We start from the raw sequence: 12323 nt of genomic DNA, 5'->3' as shown, positions 1-12323 counted from the left end.
GTGTTTTCTATGGCCCAGGCAAGCACAACCCCCCAGATCTAAGGCCAAATTAGTCCTGAGTGGGGAGGAATTTAGGAAAATGTCTACCCACTCCTTTATTTTAGATTATACAGAGGTATTTGCACCCACAGTGGGTGCAAATGAGTGAAATGAGTCACCACATCTGTATGCCAGAGGTTGCCACTGGTAAGAGAATAAAGTGGTAGTAGCAGCAGCTTAGTGTGGCAGATGATCAGGTTAAGGTCATGACACTGCATCCATTATTAATAAATGTGTAAAGGACAGTATGAAGTACAGTAATAGTAGGCATCCATCAGTCTCAGGAGACTATGGAGTTGCGCTCTGGTTGTCATTCTGGAGTGGCCTCTCTAGGGTGCAAAGCCAAAGCATTTTGATGAATTGATTGATGTAATGTCAGTAACTGATATTTGCTTCAAACTACTGCTTTAAAAATAAAAAACTATGCATGACAAAAATATATCTCAAATTAACATAGAACAAGGTGGAGGAATTATACAATAGTAAAATACTACTCCCTATTAAATATGTCTTTACTGGTTTATTAACTATACAGTGTTTAGCATTCCTTTCTCTGGTTAGCATTTATATTTATACCTCTCTCTAGGCATAAAAATTGACAAAATAAACAAGACCTTTATATGATCGGAAGCCACGTGTAACCGAAAGAGAAGGGTGAAAAATGCTTGTCACAAACTTAATATTCTCTATGCCATGGTCATTCTGCATCTTAAATGCTCAATTTGTAGCTATGTACATATACTAATTTTGTTAAAAAGAAACTAATCCTTAATAATAATACCAGCAAAAGTCTTATTTTTTAGTTGTTGGCTCTCCAAAAATATATTGGTCATTGTTTTGGTTTCATAGTTATTATAAATATTTGTGGAGGATTTGGGATGCTAGAGGGGTAGTTGTGCTTCTTTATCTGCGATATATAATGTAAACAATAGAAAGAACCAGCACGATCACACCAGCAGCACCTTGTTGCATCTGACAGAGGATGGGTATGGAGTCCACTGCTGCCCACAGAATGGGTATGGGGGTCCACTAACACCCACAGGTTGGGTATGAGGTCAGCTACCACCAACAGGATGGGTAAGGGGTTCACTACCACCCACAGGGTGGGTATGGGGTCCACTACCATCCACAGGATGAGTAAGGGGTCAACTACCATCTGTAGGAAGGGTATAGGGTCCACTACCATCCACAGGATGAGTAAGGGATCCACTACCATCTGTAGGAAGGGTATGGGGTCCACTACCACCTGTAGGATGGGTATGAGGCCTACAACTACTGCTCACAGGATGGGGTATGAGGCCTACAACTACTGCTCACAGGATGAGGTATGAGGCCTACAACTACTGCTCACAGGATGGGGTATGAGGCCTACAACTACTGCTCACAGGATGGGGTATGAGGCCTACAACTTACAAGATGGGGTATGAGGCCTACAACTGCTCACAGGATGGGTATGAGGCTTACAACTGTTCACAGGATGGATATGAGGCCTACAACTGCATACAGGATGGGTATGGGATCTACTACCGCCCAGAGGATGGGTATGGGATCCATTAATGACCACAGGATGGGTATGGGGTCCACTACCACCCACAGGATGGGTTTGGGGTCCACTACCACCCACAGGATGGGTATGGGATCCACTACCACCCACAGGATGGGTATGGGATCCACTACCTCCCACAGGATGGGTATGGGGTCCACTACCACCCACAGGATGGGTTTGGGGTCCACTACCACCCACAGGATGGGTATGGGATCCACTACCACCCACAGGATGGGTATGGGATCCACTACCTCCCACAGGATGGGTAAGGGGCCCACTACCGCTCACAGGATGGGTATGGGATCCACTACCACCCACAGGATGGGTATGGGATCCACTACCACCCACAGGATGGGTAAGGGGTCCACTACCCTCTACAGAACGGCACAAAGACCTTGTGGGTCTCAGAGCACAGTGCTCCAAATTTAGCAAAATCATTTCCTCGTAAGGAGCGAATTAATTGCCATCTTTGATTGCCTCTGAGCAGCCTGAGAGCAGCAATATTCCGAGAAAGTCAAGAAAATCTAGTTGACTTGAGGCAACGTTAAATGAATAATAATAATTATTATTATTAAAATTATTCATCAAGATTTATAGTTCACCTATGGCGCCTAATTTTAGTCTTGGATAATTTTAAGGCTTAATCAAGATTGTGGTGAAGTCGTCAGCGAAGATAATAGCTGTTGACGGACGAATGCTCTACTAAAATAGTTTACTTTTTACTGGAAATATTTTTTCAAAGGTTGTAATAGGTCTCTAGTCTGTTTCAACCCATGATTTAAACCACTATTCTACAGTGCATCCTGTTAAAGGTTAGCCCTTAGGAGAAATCTTGGGGCTTCTCGGTAAATTATAATAAACACTCATAAATTATTACAAAATAATGATGCTTTCGCTAAATGACATTAAATACAACAGTGTAAGCTTCGAAATCGTAGAGAATGGGTTATAGGAACGTTAACAGAAAACGATGTGACGTTGGAATGTCTATGGGGAACTTTCTTACAAGGTACATATTTTTATTTTTTTATTTATTTATATACAAGAAGGTACATTGGGTTTTGAGAATACATAGCATGGTATTTACAATCTTGTAAACCCACTAGTACGCGCAGCGTACAAGTGGGTTTATGAGAGTACATAGCATTGATGTTTTCCTTAATCTAACAGATAAAATTATCAGTAGGTAAACTCAAAAATTGAAAAAAGTTCAGATACATTGTAAGAAAATTTGACAAAGATTAGTAGGTACATTAAAGTAAAATACAATTTGAGAATTATCAACAGGTATGACGTTGGAGCATAATGAGGATTATTTACAAATATAATGCAGTAAATTATGCATTCAGTTTAACAACCATGATATAAGGTGATAGCAATGATTACAATGTTAAAGTTGTGTGACTTAGGTACATATATTGGGGGATTGGGTAGCACAAGATACAGTGCGAGTTTAAAGTACTAGGTAGGAAACTATGAAAATGAATTTTTCTGATCAGGGGGAGAAAGATACTGACAGTATGGGGCTTTAAAGTTTATTGAAGATTAAATGCTGCAGAACATGTAGATATATAAAGTAAGAATTAACAGTAACAATTCCAAGTCCGAGGACTAGATTTAACTTAAAAGGTACACCCGTAGTAAGTATGAGACCTTAACCTAGTGACATGTAAACTAAATCTGCAGAAACCTAAAGCTTAACTGGTACTAGAATTAAAGCCGAATGCAAATGTGTAGTAATTATATAACACTAGGATATAACAGGCAGGACACAAAGAGTAACTAATAAGCGAGAGACCACATAACACAATGTACCCGACCAAGAGGCCGTAAAGACCTAATGAATAAGGAGAAGGGGGGTGACTACAAGTAGGGCAGCTGCTGCCCTCGCAGCGGCGAGGGCAGGCAGAGTGAGAACAGAACCCCTCTGTGCCCCCGTATTTATACGGCCCCAGACTGCCCGCGCAACGCCGCGGGACGCGCTGCGCAAATGTTTCTTTCTCCCCCATCAGAAACATCCCCGCTTGCGAAGCAGTGGCCATTAAGTACTTTTTGTTTTTGAATAAGGTAACAATTGGACAGCTTTTCAATTCGTTAGGGAGTGAGTTCCATAGACTGTCCCTTTATTTGCATAGAATGTTTACACATTAAGTTTTACTCTGGGGATATCAAAGACATTTATTTCTGGTGTGGTGATTATGGGTTCTATTACATCCGTCCAGGAAGAGTTTCAGAACAGGGTTTGCATTTAAGAATAAGGTTTTGTAAATGTAAATGACACAAGAGTGTGAGTGGAGTGAGTTTATGTTTAGGGATATCAACAAAAGGGGCTGAGTGTTGTCTGAAAGCAGAGTTTGTTGTTGTTCTCCCCTGATAGCAGATTTTTGCTGGGTGATGATGGGCTTGAGGTAGTTTGCAGTGGTTGAACCCCATGCATAGATACTACTACCACCTGTTGAATGGGTATTGGGTCCACCAATACATCCATTACCTGTTGGTGGTAATGGCTGCTACTTGTGCAGAATAATATTCTGAACAATGTCATTTTGGACGTTAATAGTTATTATAACGCATAAATGTCCACACTTCAATAAGTTAAAGTCACTTAATTTGTCATTAACGAGCAATGTCTTAAGTCAATTGAAAGCAAATATTTAACATCATTCAGTGTTGTGTCAGGAACTTTGAGTTGTTGGGTTTCTTAGTGTATTATTGCATATATTGTAGTTGTGGAGCGGCCATTAACAGTTCTTGACTGACAGACCATTACTACTTCACTGCCGATTATATAGCAAATGTTGCTCTGTTGTACCTGTTGTTCTGTTGCAACAGTTACAATAGAATGTTGTATTTGGTTTGTGAATTAGATTTTGAAATTGTCAACTTCAAACATTCAAGCTGGGGATCATTATTGGTTCAGTAGAGACGCGTTCGTATTTGGGGAAGTGAAGGAGTGGCTGTTGGCCATTGTTAATTGCCACTTCAGACTCGCAAAATGTTAACCAATGGGGGTGAGGTTTAGGGTGAATGTCGACCAATCAGCGGCCGGGTTTGACTGGCTGCTGGGTATAAAAGTGACGCTGAGACAACAACCACTTCAGTGTTGTTTTACCTCACTTTTGGTATACAGTTCCAGCTTCGTCTCTTGAAGGTGAGCTGTATGGTGAGGACATTCCCCCCTGCCCTTTGTCGCGTCCCCCCTTCCCCCCTCCTGCCCTTTGTCGCGTCCCCCCTTCCCCCCTCCTGCCCTTTGTCGCGTCCCCCCTTCCCCCCTCCTGCCCTTTGTCGCGTCCCCCCTTCCCCCCTCCTGCCCTTTGTCGCGTCCCCCCTTCCCCCCTCCTGCCCTTTGTCGCGTCCCCCCTTCCCCCCTCCTGCCCTTTGTTGCGTCCCCCCTCCCTCCTCCTGCCCTTTGTCGCGTCCCCCCCTGCCCTCCTGTTGCGTCCCTCCCCCCCCCCTGCCCTCTGGACTAGTCTTGAATTGGTTTTACTTTTCAGATTCCGGAATGCTTCTGCTTAAAGTACTAGTGTGGGGGTCTCTGGGGGACCACTGCTTAGCCCCAGACGACTCCATGGCGTTCTTAGTCTCCTGAGCAAAGCCAGTCGTCTGCACCAGTATTCGTCTCTCCTCTTCCTTCAGTCCTTCAGGTAAAGTCTCTACAGTTCTCCCAAGACGCTAGCCGGTTTCAAACTAGTTTCTTTGACAGTGCTATATTATGTCCAATTCACTCTTCAAGCGGCATCATTGTCCTTCAAAGCCCTTCCTGCATTTAAGGTCCTCAGGTTTCAATTAGCCCCTCAGTCCCAGCTTGTCTCGGCCGTAAAGGCCACAGCAAGTGCGACACTCCCTCTTTTGGAATTCCTGGTAACGTAATAAAATGTTCTGGTTGGATTTTTTAAACTCTAAATCTCTTGGATCAAACTAGTAATGAGCTTGGCGTACCCAAAATGGTGAAAATCCTAAACACGGCTCTCATTGTCCCGGTTCTAGTAAATTTAGATTAATCTTAATTTTTAACCGTCTCAGATGCATGAAACGAGGGCTGGCAAGAACTACCATCTCATGGTGTAAATATTAATGCCTACAGCTGCGATAAAGCACTCTTACCGCTGGTCTTGGCAGAGGCTTCCAGCTAGTTAATATCAGACTAGTATAAGGACGACCTCATAAAGATCGTTATCGCCAGAGGTGAGTTAACTTGGTGTTTAACATGGTTATAAATTGAAATAAATGTGCATTACTTTAAATATGGTAATCCTGCTGGACTAATTTATTAAATGACAAAGAATTTTTCTAATACTACGTAATACTGATTTAGATGGATCCCGTTCATGTGGACAAGCGGCGAGGGGCGACGCCCTGGAGGTGGTCATCCGGTACTCTCCTCCACCAACTGGTCTCACACTGCAAGGTTAGTATGGCTGATTTTACTTGTCATACAGCTTAAATTGTCATAACTAACTCCCTACTGAATTGAAAAGCTGTCCAACTTTTACATCATTCAAAATCAATACTAAAAAGTACCCAATTTCATCATAGTTTTTCACTTTTTGCCTTAAAATTGCACTATCAATTGCTATCCAATCTCCCAACCTTTATGTTCCCAATCTGAACATATTTACCATTGTGATCATTGTTGTCTTATGTGCTGTCAATCTGCTGTATGGTGTCAATTAACCTTGTTTACATTGACAGCTTTATTAGTAATTTAATCAGAGCTTTAATATAACAATGTGCTTTAATATACCTACTTATCTCTCATCTCATTTTTCTCTTGTAATGTATCTTTATCATTTATCAATTCTGATTGAAATTACCTACTTAAAATTATCTGCTAGATTAAGGACCTGCCCGAAACGCTGTGCGTACTAGTGGCTTTACAATGTAAATACTGTACTATCCAATGTATTCTCAGAAACCCAATGTACCTTGTATATATATAAATATATAAATAACATACGGGGTATTTGGTAGATTTTTGAAGTGCAGGTTACTCGTAAGGGCATAAACGGCTGTAAAGAGGTCTGTAACAGTTAATCTTTACTTGTCAAAAGATTTAGGAATTTTTTAAGGAATATATTAGTTCTGATAACCCTTTCCTCATGTCCCCAGGCTCAGGCGACCAGTCGGACAACAGGGAAGGCGACGAGGACAGTCTCGGGGTACTGAAGAAAGTCTAGAACAACGGCGTCAAGTGGCACGACATTGCCTGTCACCACGTCATGTCTGTGACACCAGCCTTTATATTTTTAGCCACAAAATGGCGTGTTTCCTGAATGGTGAAATTGTAAAATATTAAAATATAAACTAGCTCGTAATCTTCTTGAGTACCTTAGCTAGGAGTAGTCGAAAGGCATTGTCTACACAACTGGCTACTAGACCTGAATTGTTATTTATCAATTTATTTCCTTAATGCTTCGGTTAAGGAAAACTGATTTCTGAAAATTGTCACAATGTGGAACAATGCAGGGGGATGTGTGAACCATTATATGTACACTAGGAAAGATAAGTGTAGGTGGATTACTTGTAAAACCTGGTTGTGGCATTAGTTTGAGCTTCGCACCCAGTTACCGCGCTGGAGATTTAAGATGACTGTCCTGTTTTCTGTTTGGCAGAGTTAGTATCTGAAAGAAACTTTAACTGACGCCACTCACCAGTGTTCTAAAAATACATTTTAAGTTATTCAAACCCATTCTAACTGGGTAACTAAATGACTGACTTAGTTGCCTGTATTTCTCGACCCACAGAACAGTTCTATATTGCTACCAAATATAGTTGAGTAATAAATCTCAAACTATTACTTTTCTTGTACCTATCAATGCATATTTTTAGAGGTAACAGATTTAATTAAATTTCTAGTTTTAGGACAAGTCTTCCGGGCTTAGTGCGTTCTTCTGATAATTACTTATCTTTCTGTAAAGTCTTTCTTTGCTAATTTTAAATATTAACGCCTATACAGCCATATTTAGAGATAACAGCCACCTCAAATATCAAACCTATCATCGTGTTTTCTCAACAAATTACTAAGGAAAATCAATTGTAAAAAATGTAATGATCAAATTGAGCTAAATAATAAATGGATAATCAAAATAACATTATATTCCTCGTATTTAGAGTACTATGCATGGTGCGTATATGGGCATATGTATGCTACTTATAAAGGCATATGAATGGTACTTGTATGGGCATTTATGGTACTTATAATTGCATATGTATGGTAGTTATAAAGGTATATGTATGATGCTTATAAGAACATATGAATTGTTCAAATAAGGGCATATATATGGTACTTATTTGGGCATATGTATGTTACTTATAAGCTTTAGCATGGTACCTCTATGGCCATATGCATGGTACTTATATAGGCACATGTATGGCACGTATTTGGACATTTTTTGGTACTTGTATGGGCATGTGTGTGGTTCTTATGTGGGCATGTGTATGGTACGTATATAGGCATATGTATGGTACGTATATAGGCATATGTTTGGTACTGATAAGGGTACATGTATGGTACTTACAAAAGACTTATATATGGTAATTATAAGGGCACATGTGTGTCACTTATATGGGCATATGTAAGGTACTTATAGCAGCATATGTATGATACTCATATAAGCATTTGTATGGTACCTTTGTCGGCATATGTATGGTTCTTATTTGGGTATGTGTGGTACTTATAAGGGAATATTTATGAAACGTATAAGCACATGTATTGTACATATAAGGGCATAAGTATGGTACTAATTTGGGCATATTTATGTTACTTATAAGAGCTTTTGTATGGTACCTCAATGGACATATGTATTGTTCTTATATGGGCATATGTATGACACTTATATGGGTATGAGTTTGGTACTTATGTACTTACGTACCTGTATGGTACATACGTACCTTTTTACCTTAGTCATCCTTATTTTATAGATATAGAAGATAGACAATGATTAAATCAAGTAATAAAAACTTAACCAGCGGACGAAGACAAAGATGGGGTACATACAGCCCGCCGCCTGCAAAGAATCCGAGCCCTGGCGAAATAGTCATTTTTCACAAAACTCAAAATCAAAACCAGCCATAGAATCGTTTTGAAAATGGTACCATTGTTTACCACAGCAATTTACCTTTCTTTCTGTAAAGTCTTCCTTTGCTAATTTTAAATATTAACGCCTATACAGCCATATTTACTGAGATACAGCCACCTCAAATATCAAACCTATCATCGTGTTTTCTCAACAAATTACTAAGGAAAATGAGTTTTAAAAAATGTAATAATAATCAAAATGAGCTAAATAATAAATGGATAATCAAAATAACAATATATCAATATTCCTCATGTATTTAGAGACTACTATGCATGGTGCGTATATGGGCATATGTATGCTACTTATAAAGGCATTTGTATGGTACCTATATTGGCATATGAATGGTACTTATATGGGCATTTATGGTACTTATAAGGGCATATGTATGGTAGTTATAAGGGTATATGTATGATACTTATAAGAACATATGTATTGTTCTTATAAGGGCATAAGTATGGTACCTTTTTTGGGCATATGTATGTTACTTATAAGAGCTTTTGTATGGTACCTCAATGGACATATGTATTGTTCTTATATGGGCATATGTATGACACTTATATGGGATTGAGTATGGTACCTTTATGGGTATGTGTTTGGTACTTATGTACTTACGTACCTCTGTTTCTAGGCTGGGATTTATTTCTTATTTATTTATTTATTTATTTATATACAAGAAGGTACATTGGGTTTGTGAGAGTACATAGTATAGTATTAACAATCTTGTAAAGCCACTAGTACGCGCAGCGTTTCGGGCAGAAACGGAAAATTTATCGAAAAGTTAGCAATAAAATACGTTTTCTAGTTATTTTTAAAATTAAGTCCAGGGATTCTGTCCAACGAAGCAGCAAGCTAAAACACCGTTATCCTATAATGTTCATCTGTAGCTTGACCCTAAATACTCGTTTATTAAACAAATTTATTGTTAGAGTTCATTAGGAATAAACTTTGTTGAAGGCAGAGTTTCCAGCAAATACCTTCCTGTGATTGGCTGTTGCGGGGAATGCCAACGCTTATATGAATAAAATCCAAAATAAGAAATACGTCCTTTTGCTCAACAACCTTGTTGTTGTTGTACAAAATAACAACAATGTCTGTTTTATACAAGACAGAAATTTCCATCTAACTGAATAATGTAGACCAATAAGAGGACGGAGGCATTGTATCCCCGATATTATTTGTGTGAGGCAACACCCACTGATGACGTCACAAGTCAGGTAGCCAGCCCATGTTTCTGTAACACTCGTTACATCCTGCAGTATTTAATTATCACTATATTAATACTTTTAAATACTTAACATTTCACTTTTTAGGTAGATTAAAGTTGAAGCAGAATGTCATAAGCAAGGATGGTGTGCTGAATAAAGATGATTTATTAAGTGGATGGAGCCTTTAGCTGATCCCTTCCAGTGATTGGCTGTTGTCTGAATGTCAACAAAGAATATCTACCAATGATATGCCATTTATTATGCACCCCATACCATCTGTGGGCGGAGCTTGGAACCTCCTACCCGAGCACAACAACCCGCCTTATGGGTTGCTGTTTGGCTATTTATAGTGCGTTGGAAAAAAACGAGATGGCGTTAGTTGTATTTTGTGGGGTAATTTGTTATAAGTGTAATTTGATGTCAACAGATGGCGTAAGCTGTACCTTATAGCCACTGTTGACCAGCCAGTTGATAGTGTTCTCTTCTGCCGACAGATGGCATCAGCTGTATTATTTTTACTTCCGAATTCCCTTTTAAACACTGATCTACAAATCCCTTGGCTTGTATAAGGTTTTATACAATTTATGATAAGTATTAGATAACTGGAGTTTCGCAATTACTTTTATCACTTACGTACCTCTATGGTACTTAGGTACCTTTTACCTTACACAGACAGTCATCCGTATTTTATAGATATAGAAGATAGACAATGATTAAATCAAGTAATAAAAACTTGACCAGCGGACGAAGACAAAGATGGGGTACATACAGCCCGCCGCCTGCAAAGAATCCGAGCCCTGTCGAAATCGTCATTTTTCACAAAACTCAAAATCAAAACCAGCCGTAGAATCGTTTTGAAAATGGTACTATTGTGTTTACATCAGCAATTTACATTTCTTTCTGTAAAGTCTTTCTTTGCTAATTTTAAATATTAACGCCTATACAGCCATATTTACTGTGATACAGCCACCTCAAATATCAAACCTATCATCGTGTTTTCTCAACAAATTACTAAGGAAAATGAGCTTTAAAAAATGTAATAATAATCAAAATGAGCTAAATAATAAATGGATAATCAAAATAACATTATATCAATATTCCTCATGTATTTAGAGACTACTATGCATGGTGCGTATATGGGCATATGTATGCTACTTATAAAGGCATTTGTATGGTACCTATATTGGCATATGAATGGTACTTATATGGGCATTTATGGTACTTATAAGGGCATATGTATGGTAGTTATAAGGGTATATGTATACTTATAAGAACATATGTATTGTTCTTATAAGGGCATAAGTATGGTACCTTTTTAGGCATATGTATGTTACTTATAAGAGCTTTTGTATGGTACCTCAATGGGCATATGTATTGTTCTTATATGGGCATATGTATGACACTTATATGGGATTGAGTATGGTACCTTTATGGGTATGTGTTTGGTACTTATGTACTACTTTAGGAAGATAATGGGGGAAAGGAAAGCAGTTTTGCACGAAATTCTAGTAAGACAAGACTTCATTGGAAACTACAAGGGGATTTTTGTTTATTAAAATTTGGAACAAAAGACGGTGATGGATGCATGTTCAGTGTTGAGCTTATTCCATATCCAAAATCTTTGTGAATAAAGATCTTTAAATTAGTAATTAATATCCTTTTTACTTGGTTGAAAGAAGTTTTACTTAAAAGTAAAATAGCGAAGATGCGAGTCTGCCACAAATGGCCTGGCAATAACGGTAAACTCGGCCTCGTAAATTGCAGATTACTGAAACCGCACTCGCTTTGTCGCCAGCCCCAGGACAGTGACCTGCATGTTGAGACGCCCTGGGGCAAGAGTACAGAAGCTTGTTATGGGGGTCCTCTACCACCCACATCTGTGCAGTAATTATCAAAAGAAGGCACCAAGCCGGGAAGGTTATGTAGCACCATAAAATGTGCAGAATAACAATAGGGTGCTGAATATCACTAGGGATGCCAATATGAGAAACGCACACGGCCCCAATAAGTGCGAACGAGTTAAACGTTTATGACTTAGACAACCTCGCCAGAGCCATTTCCCACCGCCGGTTACGGTGGTAGGAGAAAGGCCACAGGGGGGAGGGGGGTCTACTATTAAGAGCACGCAGTTCGTTACCAATAACAGATCAACAACCCGCCAATGGTCAAGCATAGAGGAATGAAAAACTGGATAAGTCTGTATAAAAATACTATTATGGGAGATGGGGAAAAGCATCCTGTGGGAAGGAGTTGAACCCATACCCATCCTATGAACAGAAGTGGACCCCATAACCATCAAAGAGGTGGTAGTGGACCCCATAGCTATCCCGTGGGCAGAAGTGGACCCCATACCTATCATATGGGCAGTAATGGACCCCATACCCATCCTGTTGGTGGTAGTGGACCCCATATCCTGTCGGAAGTATTGGACCACACCTATCCTGAGGGCAGCAG

General features: G+C 39.5%; 1 long non-coding RNA gene across 2 annotated transcripts; it reads left to right on the top strand.

Annotated features, from left to right (window-relative positions):
- Positions 1 to 4680: 4680 nt before the first annotated feature.
- On the top strand, positions 4681 to 8945 carry LOC123766705 (uncharacterized). Of its 2 annotated transcripts, XR_006773849.2 has the most exons (5): positions 4681 to 4736; positions 5080 to 5229; positions 5609 to 5770; positions 5901 to 5993; positions 6695 to 8945. It is a non-coding gene; the product is annotated as an uncharacterized lncRNA (long non-coding RNA). The 2 variants fall into 2 exon arrangements; XR_011223374.1 differs by lacking the exons at positions 4681 to 4736; positions 5080 to 5229 and adding an exon at positions 5250 to 5446.
- The last annotated feature ends 3378 nt before the right edge of the window (positions 8946 to 12323 follow it).

The sequence above is a fragment of the Procambarus clarkii genome, chromosome 60 (genome assembly GCF_040958095.1).
Source record: "Procambarus clarkii isolate CNS0578487 chromosome 60, FALCON_Pclarkii_2.0, whole genome shotgun sequence".
Classification (NCBI taxonomy): Eukaryota; Metazoa; Arthropoda; class Malacostraca; order Decapoda; family Cambaridae; genus Procambarus; species Procambarus clarkii.
Note: the sequence above shows the minus strand (reverse complement) of the source record. Positions and strands in the feature narration are given on the sequence as shown.